Source organism: Neoarius graeffei, chromosome 5 (assembly GCF_027579695.1).
Source record: "Neoarius graeffei isolate fNeoGra1 chromosome 5, fNeoGra1.pri, whole genome shotgun sequence".
Lineage (NCBI taxonomy): Eukaryota > Metazoa > Chordata > Actinopteri > Siluriformes > Ariidae > Neoarius > Neoarius graeffei.
The window spans coordinates 103,771,923-103,795,599 of NC_083573.1; the positions used below are offsets into that span (position 1 = coordinate 103,771,923).

Below are 23,677 nucleotides of genomic sequence, written 5' to 3' on the forward strand. Positions count from 1 at the left end.
ATTTGTATCCCACAATGCCTTGCGTGAACAGGGAAAGCCCACCCCATGATGCATGATGTAGTATCTTGAATTGGGTCATGGTGAAGCAGGAAAAACTAGCGGAAAATTTAGGGCCACGTGGAGATAAAATGGTTGATTGTTGTGTTTAAAAAATAATAAAATTGGAAGTCTGTGATTCGAATTCAGTAGCTTTCGGTCCACTAGACAAAAAGAATTGGCTGTCAGGGAAAATTCTTTTTATGACCTAAATTTGAAAAAATCTGAAAGGCAGTCTAGCTTTAATAGTTTTTATCCTGTATCTTGATACACTCCTTTCGTCTGAAACAGAATGGTTGTAGTGAATTTCTTGCAAAAACGAGACAAAGAGCAGTACTGTCTACGAGGCTGTCCACACGGCAACGGATTCAGGTGAATCTGCTAAAATTGTTTATCGTTTCGGCCTGGCGTCCACACGGCACTGGCGTTTTGGGTGCCCCAAAACGATATTTTTTGAGAACGGGTTCCAGAGTGGAAAAATCTGGCAACGGCGCCATTGCGAAGTCGTCTGGATGAGTAGAACGGATTTGTTTACGATGACGTCACAACCACATGACTAGAACAAGCAGCACTCTCGCTGTTTTGTATGAACCACTGCATTGCATTCACTTTTGTATACAGCTTTTCTTTTAAATAAACAAGTAACTGAACCATTTCTTGAATCTTTTTTTTTATTGGATAAGACTGCTTTTCAAAATGTTCACACACAATAAGAAAATTAAGTTATATAAAACTATGCACACTAATAAAACTAATTTGTATACACAGAAGGCACGATTTCCTCGCGTAGTCGCAGCCATCTTCTTGTTGTTGTGTGCTTGTTCCTGTGAGTGCTTCACGCCGGGTAGAAGAAGGGGTTTATGCGCATGCGTCTACTTCTTCTATTGTTCTGGTGTCTCCGATGGGACCGTCTTACAGAGCACGTAGAGGTGTGGCATGTGTATTGCATCGTTTTCAGCAAGCGTTGTGTTGCCATATGTACCTGATATTTTACTGATCCTTTGCCCATGTGGATGCAATATTTTTTTAAATAAAATCTCGTTGCCGTTGTCGTGTGGATGTAGCCTAAAACACATCATCTATTCCAAGGGTTTTGAGTCTTACCCATTTATCCAAAGTTTAATCTGTTTAATCAGTTCATCATAGTTTCACATCAGCTATCAACTATGTGGATAAGACCGAAGAACCCTGATCTGTTTATTCTATTATTCGTACAATGAATGCGTGCTAATGCTGCATCTTAACTGAGTTACTAACGGACTAACATCAACTTTCCATCAGTTTTAGCTATTATCCTTATATAAACATTTGTAGTCTATAGATTTACTTCAGATTCATGTACAGTATATGAGCAAAGAAGCTATTAGCATTACCCAGTACATAGCTCATAGCTCACTGTGCATATGTAACGTCCTGTTTAACATCAATTGGCAGCAATAAAAGAAACCATCTGCTTTTTCCATGGCTTTTGAGATTGTATTACTTTATTGTGCAAAATCCTGAAGATGTTTTCAGCAGCTGTGCGTTTCACATGCGGCCCTGCTTGCCTTGCATTGCGTTTTACTGCTCATGTGCTGGAGTAAGCTTTTTTATTTTATTTTATTTTTTCGTCAGCAGGGAACACTTCCTTTTTTCTGCCAAGCTCAGAGCTCAGTGACTCCGCGCCAAACAGGACTCCTGACTCGCCTTTTTAAAACACTGCAGACCTCATGTGCCTCACGACGCAAAGACAGGTCTTAAAAAAAGGATTTGAAAGTGTCAGGAGTGGAGAAAGAGCAGATATAAAAAGAGTAAACGATTCCTCAGTTCTCACGAGGTAACGTCAAGTATCGGCAAATATCAAGTCACCCTTGTGTTCCAGGTGACCTGGCTTTCCAGTCAAGTGAATCGTTGTACAACGTGAACGTAATGAGACGTAGCTAAAATCACTCACTTTAAATCAGAACTGAATAAATGATGTCTTGAAAAAGCAGATTTAAAAAAAAAAAAAACACTGCAATCGGGGGCAGCACGGTGGTGTAATGGTTAGCGCTGTCGCCTCACAGCAAGAAGGTCCGGGTTCGAGCCCCGTGGCCAGCGAGGGCCTTTCTGTGTGGAGTTTGCATGTTGTCCACGTGGGTGTGCTCCGGTTTCCCCCACAGTCCAAAGACATGCAGGTTAGGTTAAGCCTAGGTCACAACCGGATGTATGATTTTTTGGCCATGCGATTTTTGGCGTTTCCCAAATCGCTGCGTTTTTTTTTGTTCATGGAGAAAGACGCACGTTGGCCGTAAGTTTGTCTTGCAACCTGAAAAAAACGTAAGCGCCCGTAGAGTTTGTTTGACATGACAAAGAACCTCTACGGCCAGTCTACGGCTCGAAAATCAGCACGTCACACGCGCGCCCTCCGTGCGTTTCTCGCGTTTTTTGCACGTAGACCGGCCGTAAGAGCACGTACGGCCAGTTGTGACCGAGGCTTTAACTGGTGACTCTAAATTGACCGTAGGTGTGAATGTGAGTGTGAATGGTTGTCTATGTGTCAGCCCGGTGATGACCTGGCGACTTGTCCAGGGTGTACCCCGCCTTTCGCCCGTAGTCAGCTGGGATAGGCTCCAGCTCCCCTGCGACCCTGTAGAACAGGATAAAGCGGCTACAGATAATGAGATGAGATGAGACACTGCAATCGTTACGTTTCTCCCAAACTCCTGCTTCCACTTAAACCGACTGAAAATTATTCAGGTAAAGGTAACAGATCCCAGAGCATTTTATCAGAAAAAAAGGATTAAAAACTCTTTAGAGAAATATCTGGAAAGAAGCCAATATTTTCTTTCGTTGATGGCGTGGAAGATAAACCTCCCATAACATAGCTACGTAGCTACGGTACGAAGCAGCACGACAGGGAGGATCTGCTTGTTTTTTCAGTATAAATGAAAGGAAATGAAGATCAGAAACAGTAACATCGACGCACGCCGCCTACTCTTCACTCCTCAAAATGGCGGCGGTAAACGATTCCTCAGTTCTCACGAGGTAACGTCAAGTATCAGATGAGTAGCATGCTATAGATGCACAATGGTGTAACATAGGGAAAAAAAATTAAAAATTCAGGTTTTGATTTTATGTACTGAAATAACTATTAGGCACAATTTTTACAATATCTGTATAAATTAGTTGTTTTTACCCATTTTAACCTTGAAATCAGCATTTTAATGATTACCCATAATGCATCGTTTATCGCGCTAAAACAAGCAAAAACGTCATAAGACCGTGGAAATACTACCTTTACTACCTTCATGTGGCATCTTTCTCGATCGCACGTGCCTAGAAGCGTACCTTCTAGAACATTCCTGGGTGGTCACGGACTGTCACGTAGCCTAGTTCGGTTGTGAAACTCGCTAGGATGGAGTATTTTCGCGAGTTTAGTGGCAAACTTTTGCGCCGCAATTTCTCTATACTCAAAATTTGTAACCTGAAACCCTACAAGAAATGTTTCATAATGTTTGGGATTTTGAAAAATGCTTCTAGCAAGTTTATTTCGCTGTATTTTTCCGTGAAACTTGGCATAAATCATCCTTAAGTGATGAGCGTGACCTTGTTATTTTGGTATGGGTCACGGAGTTAGTTGGAAGCGAGAGTTTCTCAACTACAGCAGCACTTCTCACCATAGATGGCTGGCGTGTTTCACAGCGTTTGGGATTTACTAAATCGACTAAATCTCTAGATCTACTGAAGCTACGAGGATATAAATCACCAGGATTCTAATTTACCGGGTGAGAAGTATTATATATATTTTGAAAGGTTTATTCGCGCTACAAGTCCATGAAAGTTGGAATTGTTCGTGAAGGGGTTAGTTAGATTTTGGTAGCGTGACGCGCACAACAAGCAAAAGAAAAAACAAATTTTCTTCCGAATTTCCTTGCTTTATCAATATTATTTTTTGATACATTAAAAGACTGTGTTTATAATATTTAAGTGATTTTTTTTATTATAGAGAATATTTGATCAAAACTTTCAAAACAGCATTCAAAGTGATTTTTCACGGGTGTAAATGTTACGCGTGACGTCCATAATTACGTTAAATTTTAAGAACTAAAATTCTGTTAAAAATTCTAGATTTGTGCTATCATTCTGGGGTTTTGCTGAATAATACTTTAGGGAGTTCTCTTACAATGCTGAAAATTCAATGAGTTTTGGTGAAATTCTGGAAAAAGTTATTTACATTTTAACGCGCTTGATAGCGATTGTGCTCACACAGCGTGCTACTTGTAATCGGCAAATATCAAGTCACCCTTGTGTTCCAGGTGACCTGGCTTTCCAGTCAAGTGAATCGTTGTACAACGTGAACGTAATGAGACGTAGCTAAAATCACTCACTTTAAATCAGAACTGAATAAATGATGTCTTGAAAAAGCAGATTAAAAAAAAAAAAACGAACACTGCAATCGTTACGTTTCTCCCAAACTCCTGCTTCCACTTAAACCGACTGAAAATTATTCAGGTAAAGGTAACAGATCCCAGAGCGTTTTATCAGAAAAAAAGGATTAAAAACTCTATATCTGGAAAGAAGCCAATATTTTCTTTCGTTGATGGCGTGGAAGATAAACCTCCCATAACATAGCTACGTAGTTACGGTACGAAGCAGCACGACAGGGAGGATCTGCTTGTTTTTTCAGGATAAATGAAAGAAAATGAAGATCAGAAACAGTAACATCGAAGCACTCCCCCTATGCTTCACGCTTCAAAATGGCGGCGGTTATACAGCATGACGTCGTTTGAAACGTAAGGATAGGAGTCGAGTTTCTTTCATGCTAGAGCTATAAAGCTAATCTGGCGAATAGAAAACTAGCTATTAGCATTGATTCTATTTAAAAAAAACCCAAAAACTATTACACTACACAGCAGGAGGAGATGGTTTTACGCATAACTAGTGTAAATTGTCATGTGTCTAACGTCTAATTTAACAATGTTAATGTTATTTTTATGTAATACTGTATTTTGTCCTTATTTATTGGCTTATTGAGTGACATTCTCATATTAAATATAGAGTGGTGCTTGAAAGTCTGTGAACCCTTTAGAATTTTCTATATTTCTGCATAAATATGGCCGAAAACATCATCACATTTTCACACAAGTCCTAAAAGTAGATAAAGAGAACCCAGTTAAACAAATGAGACAAAAATATTATACTTGGTCATTTATTTATTGAGGAAAATGATCCAATATTACATATCTGTGAGTGGCAAAAGTATGTGAACCTTCAGTATCTGGTGTGACCCCCTTGTGCAGCAATAACTGCAACTAAACGTTTGCGGTAACTGTTGATCAGTCCTGCACACCGGCTTGGAGGAATTTTAGCCCGTTCCTCCGTACAGAACAGCTTCAACTCTGGGATGTTGGTGGGTTTCCTCACATGAACTGCTCGCTTCAGGTCCTTCCACAACATTTCCATTGGATTAAGGTCAGGACTTTGACTTGGCCATTCCAAAACATTAACTTTATTCTTCTTTAACCATTCTTTGGTAGAACGACTTGTGTGCTTAGGGTCGTTGTCTTGCTGCATGACCCACCTTCTCTTGAGATTCAGTTCATGGACAGATGTCCTGACATTTTCCTTTAGAATTCGCTGGTATAATTCAGAATTCATTGTTCCATCAATGATGGCAAGCCGTCCTGGCCCAGATGCAGCAAAACAGGCCCAAACCATGATACTACCACCACCATGTTTCACAGATGGGATAAGGTTCTTATGCTGGAATGCAGTGTTTTCCTTTCATAACACTTCTCATTTAAACCAAAAAGTTCTATTTTGGTCTCATCCGTCCACAAAACATTTTTCCAATAGCCTTCTGGCTTGACCACGTGATCCTTAGCAAACTGCAGATGAGCAGCAATGTTCTTTTTGGAGAGCAGTGGCTTTCTCCTTGCAACCCTGCCATGCACACCACTGTTGTTCAGTGTTCTCCTGATGGTGGACTCATGAATATGAACATTAGCCAATGTGAGAGAGGCCTTCAGTTGCTTAGAAGTTACCCTGGGGTCCTTTGTGACCTCGCCAACTATTACATGCCTTGCTCTTGGAGTGATCTTTGTTGGTCGAACACTCCTGGGGAGGGTAACAATTAGGGCTGTCCCAAACGATTATTCTTTGAACAATTAATCTCGCGATTATTTTTTCGATTATTCGACTAATATTTTGATTAACCTAATAATTTTATTGCAATTATTTTCCAGTTAGTTATTTAATATAATAATTTGCCCTGTCCAACACACACACACACACACACACACACACACACACACACACACACACACACACACACACAAAAAAAAAAACCTCTGAAATTTTAACATTTCAATATTTATTAAAACATTTCTTAAACACCACACTGAACATTATTCTTTAACAAAACACTTTCCAAACTCAAAAAACAAGACCTTTTGGTGAGATTTTGGCTGTGACCTTTTTGCGGGCAGCTTTCACTTTCTCTGTGATGGCCAAATACTTCTCTATTAAATCCACGAAGTGATGCCTGGAGGGAAGTGGATACCCTGGGTGAAATGTTTTTATCATATCACGTAAGCCTTCACCTTCCACAGTGGAGAGGGGTCTCATGTCCTTTACAATCATCTGTAAAATGCTGTCAGTAAGGTCTGTAGCCATCTGGGGATCGCAGGGATCTGAGGTCCTTTTATGAAAAAAAAATCCCCCACACTGCTTTGTGTGCTCCTAAAAAGACTAACGTGATGCAGATGAATAATGACAACAGCAAATTTGAAACCTGATATTATAATTTCTAAACTATTGCTGTGTTGATATGTCATGCACCTATTCAGAGATATTGGTCCTCAAATTCAACAGGATTTCTATCTCTAGGATTAAGTTAATAATCACTGCAATATTTTTTACTTAATAAATTGCTTCAGTAGGCCTATAGCTGCTAAAAGATGGAATGATTGCAAAACTAGAGAAACATTTTTATCATCATCCCTGGCAAAGGGAGCTCATAGTTAGTCTTACATCAGCGAGCAAGGAAGCTGCATTCTGTGAAAATAGTTGTAAACGATAATTTGGCTCACTCACTGAGGGCCCGTTTACACGAGGACGCTGTGGGGTAAAAATGACTAAATATTTTATCGGAAGTGCCTTTCGTCTACACGGGGACGGCGATTCCGAGGCTGAAAAACGGAAAAAATTGAAAACGCCTTCCAGAGTGGATAAGTTAAAAACGGCCCCCGTTGCATATCCATCTAAACTACCCAATACGCGAAACTCTGCTCGGATCTGCTCACGTCGGGTACGCGTTTACGTCATACATATGTCATATACTGCACATGCCAGCCTGGGAAGTAAGAAAGTAAGTAAAAAAGTAAGAGCATGTCTGATTACATCGATCCAACGGACCTTCAAGCTGCTCTGGCAGCTTTAATAAACATCCAGGAGTCCTTCGAACATCTATACCGAATCTGCACCTTAGCTGTCCTGTCCTGTCGTGGGGGATTTTACCTTATCTGTCCTGTCCCGTCCTGTGGGATCTTACTTTATCTGTCCTGTCTCATCCTGGGGGATCTTACCTTATCTGTCCTGTCCCGTCCCGGGGGATCTTACCTTATCTGCCCTGTCCCATCCTGGGGGATCTTACCTTAGCTGTCCTGTCCCATGTCATGGTATAGTTTGGATAAGATACTCTAGTTAGTTAAGGATAATCAAAGGAAAGAAAAGAAAGAAATAACAAACAAATTAGTGTGTATGCGTTAATATTTATTTCTTATGACATGAGAAGAAGAAATGACAAGTCAACACAAGAATTTGTCAAAGAATTATTTATTAATTAATAAATTATATCCCATCACGGACAATAAGGTAGGTGTCCCGTCCCATCCTGTCCTGTATCGTGGGGAGGTCACTGTCCGAGCGATAATATGTCACATCCCGTTCCGTGTCACGGGTTTTAGCAACAACCATTTAAAGTGCATTTAACCGTGTTCTTTCATGACAGATTATTTTATTTTATAGATTTTATTGTTTTAGATTATTTTATCGAAATTATTCAAAATTCAGCATGAAACTGTCTAATAAATGCAAGAAGTGCCGAAGCGATTTCCTACTTCATGGGTACAGCCATCTTAGAAGACTTTATGCCAGTGGCGGCCTCTGATTGACCAAATGGATGTCTGGTTTTGAGAAAACTCAGTGATGGCGCTTGTTGCGTTTTGGAATGAAAGGCCGTAATGCAGTGTGTAAATCAATGGCAGATATTGCGTTTTAGCAAAAACTGAATATTGTACGAGTAAGATATGATAATTGCTGATGGTTTGGTGGCGGGAGTTTAAATTTTTCAAATTTGGCGTTTATCGCGTTTTGGAAACAAACTCTTCATGTTTGTGTAGAAATAAAATCAGGCCTAAAATGGAGCCCTGAGGTACAAACTGCCCGAGTGATTATATGGTCGTTTTTGCATGATGCAATTTTTGCATATGAGTCACTTTTACAAGAGATTTGTGCTTTTAACGAAGAGAGTTGTGCTGTGATTTGTTTCTCTTTTTTACTGCAGGAAAAGTGTTGTTTTTTTATCAGAAAGTTTATAAAATGGGTTATTTTCGGGAACTTGGTGTTTCGCTGTAAGCTGCTGCAGTGCCTTGAAAAAGTATTCATACCCCTTGAACTTTTTCACATTTTTCCACCTTACAGCCACGAACTTACAAGTTTTTTATTGAGATTTTATGTGATAGACCAACACAGAGTAGCACATAATTGTGAAGTGAAATGAAAATGATAAATGGTCTTTAAAATTTTAAACAAATAAAAATCTGAAAAATGTGGTGTGCATTAGTATTCAGCCCCCCTGCATCAATACTTTGTAGAGCCACCTTTTGCTGCAATTACAGCTGCAGGTCTTTTGTGGTATGTCTCTACCAGCTTTGCACATCTAGACACTGAAATTTTTGCCCATTCTTCTTTGCAAAATAGCTCAAGCTCAGCCAGATTGGATGGAGAGCGTCTGTGAACAGCAATTTTCAAGTCTTGCCACAGATGCTCAGTGGGATTTAGGTCTGGACTTTGACTGGGCCATTCTAACACATGAATATTCTTTGATCTAAACCATTCCATTGTAGCTCTGGCTGTATGTTTAGGGTCATTGTCTTGCTGGAAGGTGAATCTCCTTCCCAGTCTCAAGTCTTTTGCAGCCTCTAACAGGTTTTCTTCCATGATTGCCCTGTATTTAGCTCCATCCATCTTCCCATCAACTCTGACCAGCTTCCCTGTCCCTGCTGAAGAAAAGCATCCCCATAGCATGATGCTGCCACCACCATGTTTCACAGTGGGGATGGTGTGTGCAGGGTGATGAGCAGTGTTAGTTTTCCGCCACACACAGCGCTTTGCATTTAGGACAAAAAGTTCAACTTTGGTCTCATCTGACCAAAGCACCTTCTTCCACATGCTTGCTGTGTCCCCTACATGGCTTCTTATGCCTATCTTTCAACAATGGCTTTCTTCTTGCCACTCTTCCAAAAAGGCCAGATTTGTGGAGTGTACGACTTATAGTTGTCCTGTGCACAGATTCTCCCACCTGAGTTGTGGATTTCTGCAGCTCCTCCAGAGTGATCATGGGCCTCTTGGCTGCTTCTCTGACCAGTGCTCTCCTTGCTCGCTCTGTCAGTTTAGGTGGACGGCCATGTCTTGGTAGGTTTGCAGTTGTGCCATACTTTTTCCATTTTTGAATGATGGATTGAACAGTGCTTCTTGAGATGTTCAGAGCTTGGGATATTTTTTTATAACCTAACCCTGCTTTAAACTTCTCCAGAACTTTATCCCTGACCTGTCTGGTGAGTTCTTTGGTCTTCATGATGCTGTTTGTTCTTCAGTGTTCTCTAACAAACCACTGAGGCCTTCACAGAACAAGTGTATTTATGCTGAGAGTAAATTACACACAGTAGGACTCTATTAACTAATTAGATGACTTCTGAAGGCAATTGATTGCACTGGATTGTATTTAGAGGTATCAGAGTACAGGGGGCTGAATACTAATGCACACCACATTTTTCAGATTTTTATTTGTTTAAAATTTTGAAGACCATTTATCATTTTCGTTTCACTTCACAATTATGTGCTACTCTGTGTTGGTCTATCACATAAAATCTCAATAAAAAACTTTTAAGTTCGTGGCTGTAAGGTGAAAAAATGTGAAAGAGTTCAAGGGGTATGAATACTTTTGCAAGGCACTGTATCTGTGTGAAATGAGACGGTTGTATACAGACTGCTGCAGTAGAGATGGCACACACAAGAGAAGGCTAATGATTTGTGGGAAAGAATGACAGAAAGTGAAGGTTCTCAGTGAGTAACTGCTGATCTTTTATTATTTAATATTCATACGCAGCGTCCTGGTGTGAGCGTGACGCGGATGGAACAGAAACAGTGTTTAACGTCATCAAGGCTACGTTCACATTCCCAGATTAGAGAAGTGACTCAATCTGATTTTTTGCCCTAATGTGAGACAGATCTGATGTTCTGATGTTTTCAGGATTGTGTGGACACAGAAATCTGATCTTTTCAAATCAGATTTGAGTTATTTTTATATGTAATTCTAGATCGGATACATATCCGATTCTATGGAATCAATTTTGTGCCAAAATGTTCATACAATACTTTTGAAATATCAAACAAAAACGACAAATCAAAATACAAAAAAAGAAAAAAAAAGTAATTTTTTTTAGACTGGAAAACAAATTATTCGTGTAATCGTGCAAAATATCAGTTTATTACTCTTCAGAAACCTTTTATTTTTTGTTCCGCGTCTTTCTCAGTTTTGTTTGCCGTAATTTATTTTGGTTGCGATTCCAGCTTTCTCGTTTGCGCTCCCTGACTTTTTGCTTGCAGTTTTGGCACAAACTTCCCGTGTGGGTGGGCTGTCCAGGAATGCATTCCCATTGGGTAACTTGTGTTTGACTGACAGCTACGCTCAGCCATTCCCTACTCGGATTCTGGCGGACTGTTTGACGAGTGACCGATCCATTTACGGTAAACAAGGATGGAGTGGACTTCAGTGGCGACTATGATACTGAATTAATTCAACAAAGTGTAAATTCAATATCATAGTCGCCACTGAAGTCCACTCCATCCTTGTTTACCGTCAATGGATCGGTCACTCGTCAAACAGTCCGCCAGAATCCGAGTAGGGAATGGCTGAGCGTAGCTGTCAGTCAAACACAAGTTAGCCAATGGGAATGAGAGCACGCGTGTGACGTGCTGATTTTCGAGCCGCAGACCGGCCGCAGAGGCTCTTTGTCATGTCAAACAAACTCTACGGGCGCTTATGTTTTTTTCAGGTTGCAAGACAAACTTACGGCCAACGCGCGTCTTTCTCCGTGAACAAAAAAAACCCACAGCGATTTGGGAAACGCCAAAAATCACACGGCCAAAAAATCGTACGTCCGGTTGTGACCTAGGCTTAACCAAACCACAACACTCTCTGTTACATGCAAAAATAACCACACAGCCTTAGATTAATAAACTCACCCCATCAGAAAGAGAAACGGTGCCTTGCACACACCAATGCCTCCGATGGAATGTAATCCTAGAACGGTCCGTGTATCATCCGATCATTCAAGTATTCCATTCAATCTGGAAAACGAGGTTGCGTTTTTTTTTGCTAGAAATGGTGATCTCCGATGTAAATACCGTGTGTCTGTTTGCTTCGCGGTGTTTCAGCTCCTCTGCGCTCTGTTTAGTAACTCATTCCATAGTGAAATCACACGCCTGTATGCAGTTAAGTAGCCACGAGCTCAGCTCGCATCATACAGCTGATTCGCGAAAAAAACCCAACAAACGACTTAAATCATCATGTGAATGGCCCATATGGTAATTTACCCACACCCCCCAGCAGGCTACAGTCCTGACAAAAACAAGACAATTTGCAACAAAAAATGTATGCTTTTCCAACAAAACAATCTATTATCTGAAATACTGATTGCATTCTTCAAGATCTCAACTTGCACATGATGGAAAAAAACAAAAATCACAAATTTCGAAAAAAAAAATGCTTCTTTTGCGATTATCTCGGATTCGTTTCGGCCGACATGTGTCCCTGGATTCGGTGAGGGGTCACAAATATGAGGTTATTTGTTGTTGGTGATGTAGATGACTCGTCAAAAATGGATCAGTGCACGCATGCGTGCTGTTTCAGAGGACAGATTTGTTCACATTACATTTAGGCCCACTTTACACGGGGACGGTCTGAAACAAAAACACAAAAGTCCGTTTTCGTTCTCACTTTCTTCCGTGTCTACACGACCGTTTTCAAGGAGGAAATCTGCGTCTATACGGTGACGCATAAATGTGTGGAATTCAATTGGATGTGCATGCCAGGCGGCTAGGTGGTGCTGTGAAAGACCTCCGCTATGTCTGCACGCATGCGCAACGTCTTCCGTCTTGTCTGATCTGCACATCTGCGCTGCGAAAACTTTGACTACTCTGGCTATGGTAAGTAAGAAAGTAAGTAAAAAAGTAAGAGCATACTGTACCCGCCTCTGTTCATTAACGGTATATGTGCAGATTCGGTATAGATGTTCGAAGGACTCCTGGACGTTTATTAAAGCTGCCAGAGCAGTTTGAAGGTCCGTTGGATCGATGTAATCAGACATGCTCTTACTTTTTTACTTACTTTCTTACTTCCCGGGCTGGCATGTACAGTATATGACATATGTATGACGTAAACGCGTACCCGACGTGAGCAGATCCGAGCAGAGTTTCGCATATTGGGTAGTTTAGACGGATATGCAACGGGGGCTGTTTTTAACTTATCCACTCTGGAAGGCGTTTTCAATTTTATCCGTTTTTCAGCCTCGGAAACGCCGTCCCCGTGTAGACGAAAGGCACTTCCGATAAAATATTTAGTCGTTTTTACCCGACAGCGTCCTCGTGTAAACGGGCCCTTAGGTAGAGATCACTTTTAATTATCAACGTGAACCGTTGAAGCAGACAAATCCAATATGAGCAAAAAAATCAGAATTGAACAATTAGGCTCATAATGTCACCATAGGCTAAGATTTAGATTGAACACTAGACATAGAACGATTCACCCAATCCAACATTCAATTCCATTCACGATATTGGGTTCACGATTAATTTTCCAACAGTGTTTTTTCTGAAAAAATATTAAATAAATATATGTTATTGACCAGCTGGGAGGTCCGTATCGTGAAATACTGTGACCAAGGTCTTGAAAGTACTGAGCGAGGCCCTCTGGGTCGAGGTCAGTATTCAAGGCCGAGGTCACGGTATTTCACCATACGGACTGACCTTAAGCTGGTAAATAATATATTTATTTTTTTCTTTACCAAATTCTAACAGAAAACGAGAGCGCCCGAAAGGGAAAACCGAGCCGAGCCGCCATTTTGAATCGTCATTCACGGCTGTAATGCAAATGGCTTCCTCCTTGGTATACAAGTGCACTTCCATGGCAGGAAAAAAACTACATTTTGCTGCCTATGTAGTCCCTTATTTATACAAATAGGAGTCATTCAGGATTCAGCCATGTTTTTGCTCGGCGTTAGCAACAGTTACAGGTTTTTATCTTTCTCCTGAAATGTTTTCTTTTATTTCTTCTTCCTCAGGGTAGTAAAACTCGCTTTCGCTGTGAACACTGTCGTTATCGCTATCCATGCTGCAAAATTAATGCTATTCTCCTGAGAAATGCTGGCAAAAATTTATAAGATTTTTGATAATCTTATAAATAAATCTTATTAAAAAAAGATAAATGTTGACAAAAAATGCTACTGTGTTTGTTGTTGTTGTGAACGAGCGAGTCGCCAGAGGTCCGTAACCGGGGTCTGTACTGTAGGATACGGACCCGCTCGCCAGCCAATCAGAGCGCAGGGTTTGGACCGTGAAAAAAAAAAATTATTACCAAAAATAGGCAACTTTTACTGTATTTCTCTATTCCTTATCAACTTAAAGAAACAAAACCGGCGGCACGGTGGTGTAGTGGTTAGCGCTGTCGCTTCACAGCAAGAAGGTCCGGGTTCGAGTCCCGTGGTCGGCGAGGGCCTTTCTGTGCGGAGTTTGCATGTTCTCCCCGTGTCTGTGTGGGTTTCCTCCGGGTGCTCCGGTTTCCCCCACAGTCCAAAGACATGCAGGTTAGGTTAACTGGTGACTCTAAGCCCATGTTTACATTAGACCGTATCAGCGGATCATCAGATTAACGTTTTTAAAACGATTAGTGTGCACACAGCAACACCAATACACAATTTGCGTGCACACAGCAACGCCAATACACGGATACGCTCGGCTCCGCAGGCATCCTGCGCTCCAAATCACTCCGCCCTGAACAGCGAGTGCCCTCTGGAGGGTGCGCACTCCGGCCCTGCGCAGCTCACAGAGCGCGCGAGTGAAGTGAACAAGCAGTGATTCGGGACTGAGCCGCTGTGTGTGTGATCCCAGCGCATATCACTTACCACTCGCAAGTGGAAGGATGGCAAGCCTAAAGACAATCATAACTACACAATGGGCAGTATTTGCATCAGTATTTGCATCAGTATTTTCATACTTTTATACTCTTTAATGAAAGGTGATACAAGGCGGAAGTCCGCGCCGTTTTTCAGCAGTCGCGTCACATGACCAACGCCAGCGAATCAGGAAGGTGGATGTCACAGTGACGTTGTCCAATGATGACGCCAGCTAGAGCTCAGCACAGCGTATCCGCGTATTCTCAATGTTTACACAGCACCGGACCAGACACGATCTGGATTGAATATGTGGACCCTGGTGGATTCCCGTTTCCCGGCGTTTCCAGGCGTTTTAATGTAAACGGACAGTGCATCCGCGAAGAAAACGAGACAGATACGGTCTAATGTAAACTTGGCCTAAATTGAGCGTAGGTGTGAATGTGAGTGTGAATGGTTGTCTGTGTCTATGTGTCAGCCCTGTGATGACCTGGCGACTTGTCCAGGGTGTACCCCGCCTTTCGCCCGTAGTCAGCTGGGATAGGCTCCAGCTTGCCTGAGACCCTGTAGAACAGGATAAAGCGGCTACAGATAATGAGATGAGATGAGAAACAAAACCAAGAAAAAACCCATATGGTTTCATTTTCTAAATAACCAGCAATAATTATTTACACATGTGTAAAGACTGGAGTAAAATGTACATGATTGACTATTACATAGCCGAAAATATTCCTTTTATTAAAAATGAAAAAGATAACCCTCCATGGCATGAATTTTTATTTTAGGGGGAAAAAATATTTCACCCCAGTTTTTGGGAGCTTGAGGGTCCCTGCTAATATATCAGTCATAAAAGGTGTCCTCCAACCCCAACACCTCCACCAGATATTGCTGGGTTTCAGGTGACGTCACATCGGCCTCATTAGTTATTCAGAACTTTAGCTGGTGGTCGACCAAAGCTCAGTTGACAAAGCGTTTGTACGGAGAAGGCGCATTGCTCGCATGAAAAATGCCTGACGCTTGTGTTGTTTTAGGTTGTTCGACTCGATCAAACTGTGAAACTGATAAAAGTTTCTTCCGGGTTTGCCGTGAACTAATAAAAGGATTTCACAAAAAGACGTCGAGAAAGGTGGCTTTTGAACCTCTCAGTGAAATCGAAGGGAGACGAATCGAAGCATGCTCGAGTTTGCAGTGATCACTTGGTGAAAGGTTTGTACAGGTATTTCCCTCTCAGCTCTGTCCTTAGTGTTTTCCAAGTACTTTTCTTGCTATGTGTCGTCATTTAACGGGACTTTTTTTAGTCCCGAAGCGCTAAAGTCCCCAGCTGTTTCTTTGTTTCCTCCTCACAAAGTCCATACGCATGAAGGTCGCGACAAAATTCTTCCCCAGCCGTACAGTTACAATGCGCCGTGATCACTTCTTCTCCGTCTTGTTTAACTAAGATCCAGGTCTTTAAAGGGGTTTCTGATGATCTTTGTGAATGATTTAGCTGAGAGATAAGAGACAACACAAGTGAGAATCAAGTGAACTGCTGTTTGTTTACACTTCAACTTGCAGCGCTTCGTTGTAAAGACGCGAACGAAAAGCTTAAAAAGAAAACATCCTTACACGGGCAAAAACAATCCAGGATTCATTGGGCAGCGACTTGATCCCGAGGTCCTTTACCCAGCCATGTACAAAAAAAGCTGTAAGCCTCCATACTCTTCCACGCTTCCATCTGTTTTGCAGTGTAGAAGGACGTCTGCAACACCAGATAGTTCGAGATGTCGGGGAACTCGACTGAAGGGTAGTTTTCGAGATCGTATGACAAATCCTTCTTTCCCAGACTGTAGGGGTCGATTCCATTGCACACAGCAATCTTCTGAATATATCTAAAGCCAGCAGTGGCTTCTAGATGACGAGCGTACTCTGATAAGTTATCGCTAGTTGTTTACACGACAGCGGCTGTTTAGACCACCAGCTATTTCACTTCCGGTAAAACCGCTAAGAAAAGTCATGTGACTGAAACCCAGTAATTGGTTTGTTGCCTCAGGGCAACAAGGTGCTATGATGGTACTAAAACAGCAAGGTTTTCTATATTATATAACTAGTGGAATGAGGAACAAACGCTATATATATATATATATATATATATATATATATATATATATATATATATATATATATGTGGCAGATCACAGAATCCAGGGACACATGTCTGCCCGGGGGCATTTTGAGTTATTGACAGATTCAGAAAGTACAGTTTCTAAGCTTTCCAATGATGCCTTCCATGTGGAGATCTGACATTATTTGAAGAATGTGTGGCCTTTTGAAAGTGTATACTTCTTAAAACAGAAAAGGGAGAAAATCGCCCTCAAAGTTTTCCATCTCAGCTACTCTGGGTGTAGGGCGGGCACATAATGCTGCTCATTTGCATGACATTAAGGAAAGCCCTACCCCCTACGAGCTAGCACGATGCTACTTTCATGTAAACAAAGATCACCACGTCAATTTTCCTTCCATGCAAAGTATGCCCAAAACAATTATGAAGTACAAAAATAAGTCCTAAAGTATACTTTAACGTTTTGTGGTTGAAAATTTACTCACACCGTAAGAAAGAAAGATAGCACGATGATGACACAACTAACACAACACTAGTTTCATGTAAAGCCTCGGTCACAACCGGCCGTACAGTACGCGCTCCTACGGCCGGTCTACATGCAAAAAACTCAAGAAACGCACGGAGGGCGCACATGAAACGTACGAGAGCGCGCGTGTGACGTGCTGATTTTCGAGCCGCAGACCGGCCGCAGAGGTTCTTTGTCATGTGAAACAAACTCTACGGGCGCTTACGTTTTTTTCAGGTTGCAAGACAAACTTACGGCCAACGCACGTCTTTCTCCGTGAACAAAAAAACCCCGCAGCGATTTGGGAAACGCCAAAAATCACACGGCCAAAAAATCGTACGTCCGGTTGTGACCTAGGCTTAACCAAACCACAACACTCTCCGTTAGATGCAAAAATAACCACACAGCCTTAGATTAATAAACTCACCCCATCAGAAAGAGAAACGGCGCCTTGCACACACCAATGCCTCCGATGGAATGTAGTCCTAGAACGGTCCGTGTATCATCCGATCATTCAAGTATTCCATTCAATCTGGAAAACGAGGTTGCAGGTTTTTTTGCTAGAAATGGTGATCTCTGATGTAAATACCGTGTGTCTGTTTGCTTCGCGGTGTTTCAGCTCCTCTGCGCTCTGTTTAGCTTGCTCATTCCATAGTGAAATCACACGCCTATATGCAGCTTAAGTAGCCACGAGCTCAACTCGCATCATACAGCTGATTCGCGGAAAAAAAACAAAAGACTTAAATCATCATGTGAATGGCCCATATGGTAATTTACCCACACCCTCCAGCAGGCTACAGTCCTGACAAAAACGAGACAGTTTGCAACAAAAAATGTATGCTTTTCCAACAAAACAGTCTATTATCTGAAATACTGATTGCATTCTTCAAGATCTCAACTTGCACATGATGGAAAAAAACGAAAATCACAAATTTTGAAAAAAAAAATGCTTCTTTTGCGATTATCTTGGATTCGTTTCGGCCGACATGTGTCCCTGGATTCGGTGAGGGGTCACATATATATATATATACACATTCAAAAAAAGCTTTATTTCAACAAACATCAACCACAAATGGTTTATCAAGCAGTGGTTTTGAGATTAGCTTGTGTGTGCAGTGTGTTTCTGTTTCTGCCCCACCCCCAGACAAAAGGTCAAACCCACTTCAGCCCCACATTTCATTGGTCACAGACTTGTCATGTTACAATTTATGTGATGTTTTATGTAAAAAAATTTAAAGGGGTAGTGTGAGGGCCATAAAGGTGGTTTGTTGCCTGAGGGCAACACCATGCCACAGAGGGTTAATCACAAATATTCTTTTCCTTAATAAACTTTTATGAACATTTCGACTTCCTCCATTTGCTTCTCTTTTCTTTATCTTTCAGCAGCGTGTAAAAAGAGAGAAAGAGCTCTGATTTCCTGTTCAATCTGTTTGTACACAATCACACGACACCTCTTTCACATCTTTTTTTTTTTCCTGTGCTTTCGCAGCATGTGAGCTGTGTTCCTTCCGCCTACGGTGAAGTCACATGCATTTCCTATTGCTGTTGTACATTACTGTGCCATCTGCTGTCTAAACAACGCAATTTGAATTTACACTTTGAATTTGAATGTCATCGAATCAAGTCGTGATAAAATTGTAACATGATTTATCATCACACGCTATATCAGTACATGCCTACTGAAAACAAATTCTAACTTTCGTACCGGACTTCTTCAGGCACAAAACGTCCACACGTGGGTCCGTTATAAATATGAGATATTATACTGTATATTCGATATGGACGTTTCTGCATTATCCCACCCCTCCCCCCCTTGTTGAAACTTAATAGCGTGAGTTTTATTTCTTCTCTCTGTCTAGTGTGTGTGAGTGATTCCTGTCTGTGGAGTGTGTAATGGAGTTATATCGAACACCGAGTATCAGAGATTAGTGTCTGCTTCTCCACCTGCGATGAAAGCAACCGGCCTTTAATCTCTCACCGTCCGAAACGCAAACTATTAGAGGGTTTACCACACGCCAGGAAACGCCAAGGCGTAACTAACATGTTTAGTATTAGTGATGAATTGATTGTGGTTGCTATGGTAACGTTATTGTATTTCTTAAGTTGCTTGCTATTATGGTCGTAAATCATTGTGAGATTCCGTTAATAAGACATGAAAACAAGTGTGTGTGTGTGTGTGTGTGTGTGTGTGTGTGTGCGTTTTATTGCAGTTATTATAGAAGTGATGATGGGTGAATGTGTAAAACTCTTCAGTGAGGACATTCTTGGTTTCCCCCTACAATTTTGAAACGCATGTGTGTTGGCTCATTCTCTTCCTCTTGTTCTGTGTGTGTGTGTGTGCGTGTGTGTGTGCGTGTGTGTGCTTCCTCCTGATACCCAGCCGCTGTCGGACGTCTCTGAGGGGCGTCTGCATGATTCACTCGGATGATAACGAGAGGAAACCAAATACATGTGCATAAATACTGCGGGCATTTATGCTTGTCTTATCTGTGCCCAAGGCCCTGTGAAGGCTTCTGAAGAGATCTGTGTGTGTGTGTGTGTGTGTGTGAGTGAGAGAGAGAGAGAATTTAGTCCTTTTATAGCTCGAGAGACACTTGATTGAGTTTTCTTGCATGCTTATTTATTTATTTATTTGTTTGTTTGTTTGTTTGCTTGTTTGTTTGTTTGTTAGAGAAACGAAAATATACAAAAAAATTGCCATATTATCCGACAGACTGGAAGGCTTTAAGATCAAGGTTGTATTTGTTTTGCTTTTTTTATTCACATTTCATCTCATCTCATTATCTCTAGCCGCTTTATCCTGTTCTACAGGGTCGCAGGCGAGCTGGATCCTATCCCAGCTGACTACGGGCGAAAGGCAGGGTACACCCTGGACAAGTCACCAGGTCATCACAGGGCTGACACATAGACACAGACAACCATTCACACTCACATTCACACCTACGGTCAATTTAGAGTCACCAGTTAACCTAACCTGCATGTCTTTGGACTGTGGGGGAAACCAGAGCACCCGGAGGAAACCCACGCGGACACGGGGAGAACATGCAAACTCCACACAGAAAGGCCCTCGCCGGCCCCGGGGCTCGAACCCAGGACCTTCTTGCTGTGAGGCGACAGCGCTAACCACTACACCACCGTGCCGCCCTTTATTCACATTTTTTAATATTATTTATTTTTTCACTTTTATTTCATCTTTAGTTTCAGTTTTAGTTTTAAATTTTATTTTTATATATAAAACGTTTTAGACCGTTTTTTTTTTTTAAACTTTATATTGTTTAAGAGACAATATTTATCGTTACTCGTGGCCGCTGTAATCATTTGACGTTCCTTCAGAAATGAAAAGGTCTGTAAAATGTGAAAGCGTTACAAAAGAATGGAAGAAAAAAATAGAAAAATAAAGAAGTGAATTAAAACTAGTACAAAACTCTAAGCAATTCATGCATAATTTAATAAAGTATTATTTTATTATATTTTAAAATGTGCTTATTTATGTTTGCTGTTATCACTCTGCTCTGGTGATATTTCTGCTTTTTGTTTAGTTTTCATTTATTTTTTATTTTCTGAATTATTTTTTTAATTTTGTGGAAATTTTACTGCTCATCAGAGTGAAGATTATGGATTATTTAGTTACAGTAATACACAAGTGAGTGGAAATATGTGTGTGTGTGTGGACACTCTTTGATTAGTAAATGTGAGAGGAAGTACGGAGTTTATATAACTCCGTCCATTTGCTGCACCGCTACCCACAATGCACTGCTGAGTGAACCAGAGTTCAGACGAGCCGCTCGGTCTCTGCTACTGCGTGTGAGATTAGCGCTGGAACTGATGGAAGACACATGTGATGTGTAGCTGTACGTATGTCCCAGTGCATTATCTTTAAGACAACGGGCCGTGAGTGTTCTAACATTTGGAGCATAGGCTGAGTTTCACACAGACAGAGGAAAAAGAAGCCACTTCCTGCCGTGGTGCCCAAGATACACACGCCAGGGTAACTCAGAACTGCACAGGAAGCTGGCAGACGACTCGAAGGGGCAGATGGGGTCGAATAATAATAATAATAATAATGCTAATAAAAAACGCAAATATTTAAAGCAAAAAGCAAAAGCGTTCAAAAGTTACATTTTTGAAAATCTTTAACACAGTACAGAATAACATTTAAAAAAAAACCTCATAATTTTATTATAAAATAATAACAACTAATAATTTAATAATTTTTAATCATTTTGTCATTTTTGTTCATGGAGCACTTTTTCTTGAGTCCCAATTTTGCTTCAAGTTCGTCATCAATACAGGAAACAAGAACATAACTGGAAAAAAAAAAAGAAAAAGGAAACCTACAACCGAAGAAACAAAAAACAAATCCTTTCACTTTTTTTAATATTCTATTTTTTATTTAATTTTTTTGTTTTAATTTTATTTTCACCGATTTCTAGAATTTGTATTTTTATTTGTTGGTTAGCATTTTTTTTTTTTCAAATGGGTGGGCCGAGTTTAAATAAAGACATAAAGGCATAAATAAATTGTCCAATTTGGAATTTAGAGTGAGAAGCCTCTTAACATTTCGACCTGACAAACAAACAAACAAAATCAAGCAATAAACAAAATGAAACAAAATAAAATAAAAGGATACAGGAATTACAGAATAAAAAAAACACCCTGGGCGGCACGGTGGTGTAGTGGTTAGCGCTGTTGCCTCACAGCAAGAAGGTCCGGGTTCGAGCCCCGTGGCCGGCGAGGGCCTTTCTGTGTGGAGTTTGCATGTTCTCCCCGTGTCCGCGTGGGTTTCCTCCTGGTGCTCTGGTTTCCCCCACAGTCCAAAGACATGCAGGTTAGGTTAACTGGTGACTCTAAATTGACCGTAGGTGTGAATGTGAGTGTGAATGGTTGTCTGTGTCTATGTGTCAGCCCTGTGATGACCTGGCGACTTGTCCAGGGTGTACCCCGCCTTTCGCCCGTAGTCAGCTGGGATAGGCTCCAGCTTGCCTGCAACCCTGTAGAACAGGATAAAGCGGCTACAGATAATGAGATGAGATGAATGAAAAAACACCCTAATAAAAACCAAAAACAAAAGGACGTAGATATAGAATAATTAAGAGAGCACACACTTTATTATTAGCATGCCCACTTACCCAGAGTGATATATAACATACCCAGAAGACCCTGGGGGTTAGGCATCTGAGTTTAAGGCACTTCAGCCATTCCTGCTGGAATAGGGAATCAAACTAGCAACCTTTTGACCCCAAAGCTGCTTCTCTAACCTTTAGGCCATGGGCTGTATTAGTTGCACATGTTTAGTTCTTTTTTGCTGTTGCAATAATTTTAAAAACTTGTTACCGCCACCAGTTGTGTTAAAGGAGGTTACCGGTCTGTTTTCGCCTCCATTTGTTTGTTTGTTTGTTCCCAACATAACTCAAAAAGTAGTATTAACCCCATTAACTGCAAACTATTAAATCATACCTATTTATCTGATGTTAGGGATATGACACATAGACAATGTCGGTTTTATAAAATATAATATTTTGCCAGACGCGACATATTTGTAGGTGAGGAATATGCGGTCGTATGTGCTTAGATGCCAGTCACAATTCTCCACTCAGTTTAGATTTACTGTACTCATAAACGCCAAGCTTTTTCGGAAATGACCCGACACCCAGTTTTCTGTCATACATTCGTTTCATAAATGAAGGCTGTTTCCATGGCTAATGAAAATGAATATTCCACTAATATTCCTGTTCACGTGCGGTCTCTGATCATACTCTGATTAACACACACTACCGTTCAAAAGTTTGGGGTCACTTTGAAATGTCCTTATTTTTGAAAGAAAAGCACTGTTCTTTTCAATGAAGATCACTTTAAACTAATCAGAAATGCACTCTATACATTGCTAATGTGGTAAATGACTATTCTAGCTGCAAATGTCTGGTTTTTGGTGCAATATCTCCATAGGTGTATAGAGGCCCATTTCCAGCAACTCTCACTCCAGTGTTCTAATGGTACAATGTGTTTGCTCATTGCCTCAGAAGGCTAATGGATGATTAGAAAACCCTTGTACAATCATGTTAGCACAGCTGAAAACAGTTGAGCTCTTTAGAGAAGCTATAAAACTGACCTTCCTTTGAGCAGATTGAGTTTCTGGAGCATCACATTTGTGGGGTCGATTAAATGCTCAAAATGGCCAGAAAAATGTCTTGACTATATTTTCTATTCATTTTACAACTTATGGTGGTAAATAAAAGTGTGACTTTTCATGGAAAACACAAAATTGTCTGGGTGACCCCAAACTTTTGAACGGTAATGTAAAACTTCGCTATGTTAGTTGTGTACAGAGCCTCTGAAGCTGGGGGTTGTACGCTTTTATGTAGGTCTACAGATATCAGATGAAGGCTTTGGTACTGAGCTGTACACTGTTGCTTGTTTAAAATGTATCTTCACAGGGAGAGAGATGTGGACAGGGAAACTGTACAACCACACTGTTGATTGTGGAGTTTCGCTTTTAAAGCTTTGCGACAGCGAACAAAGCTCGAGCCTCCAATATGCAAATACCAGCGACATGGAAGCAACCCTCACCAAGCTGCACTTGGTTTGTGCAATCCACAGCAAGCGAATTTCTACAAAAAGTCCTAA

At 41.0% G+C, this 23,677-nt stretch overlaps 1 protein-coding gene across 2 annotated transcripts in view; it reads left to right on the forward strand.

The window, feature by feature from the left end:
- LOC132887210 (guanine nucleotide exchange factor VAV3) overlaps window positions 1–23,677 on the forward strand; it is a 261,559-nt gene that overhangs the window by 64,278 nt on the left and 173,604 nt on the right. The gene's annotated exons all lie outside the window — the stretch shown is intronic.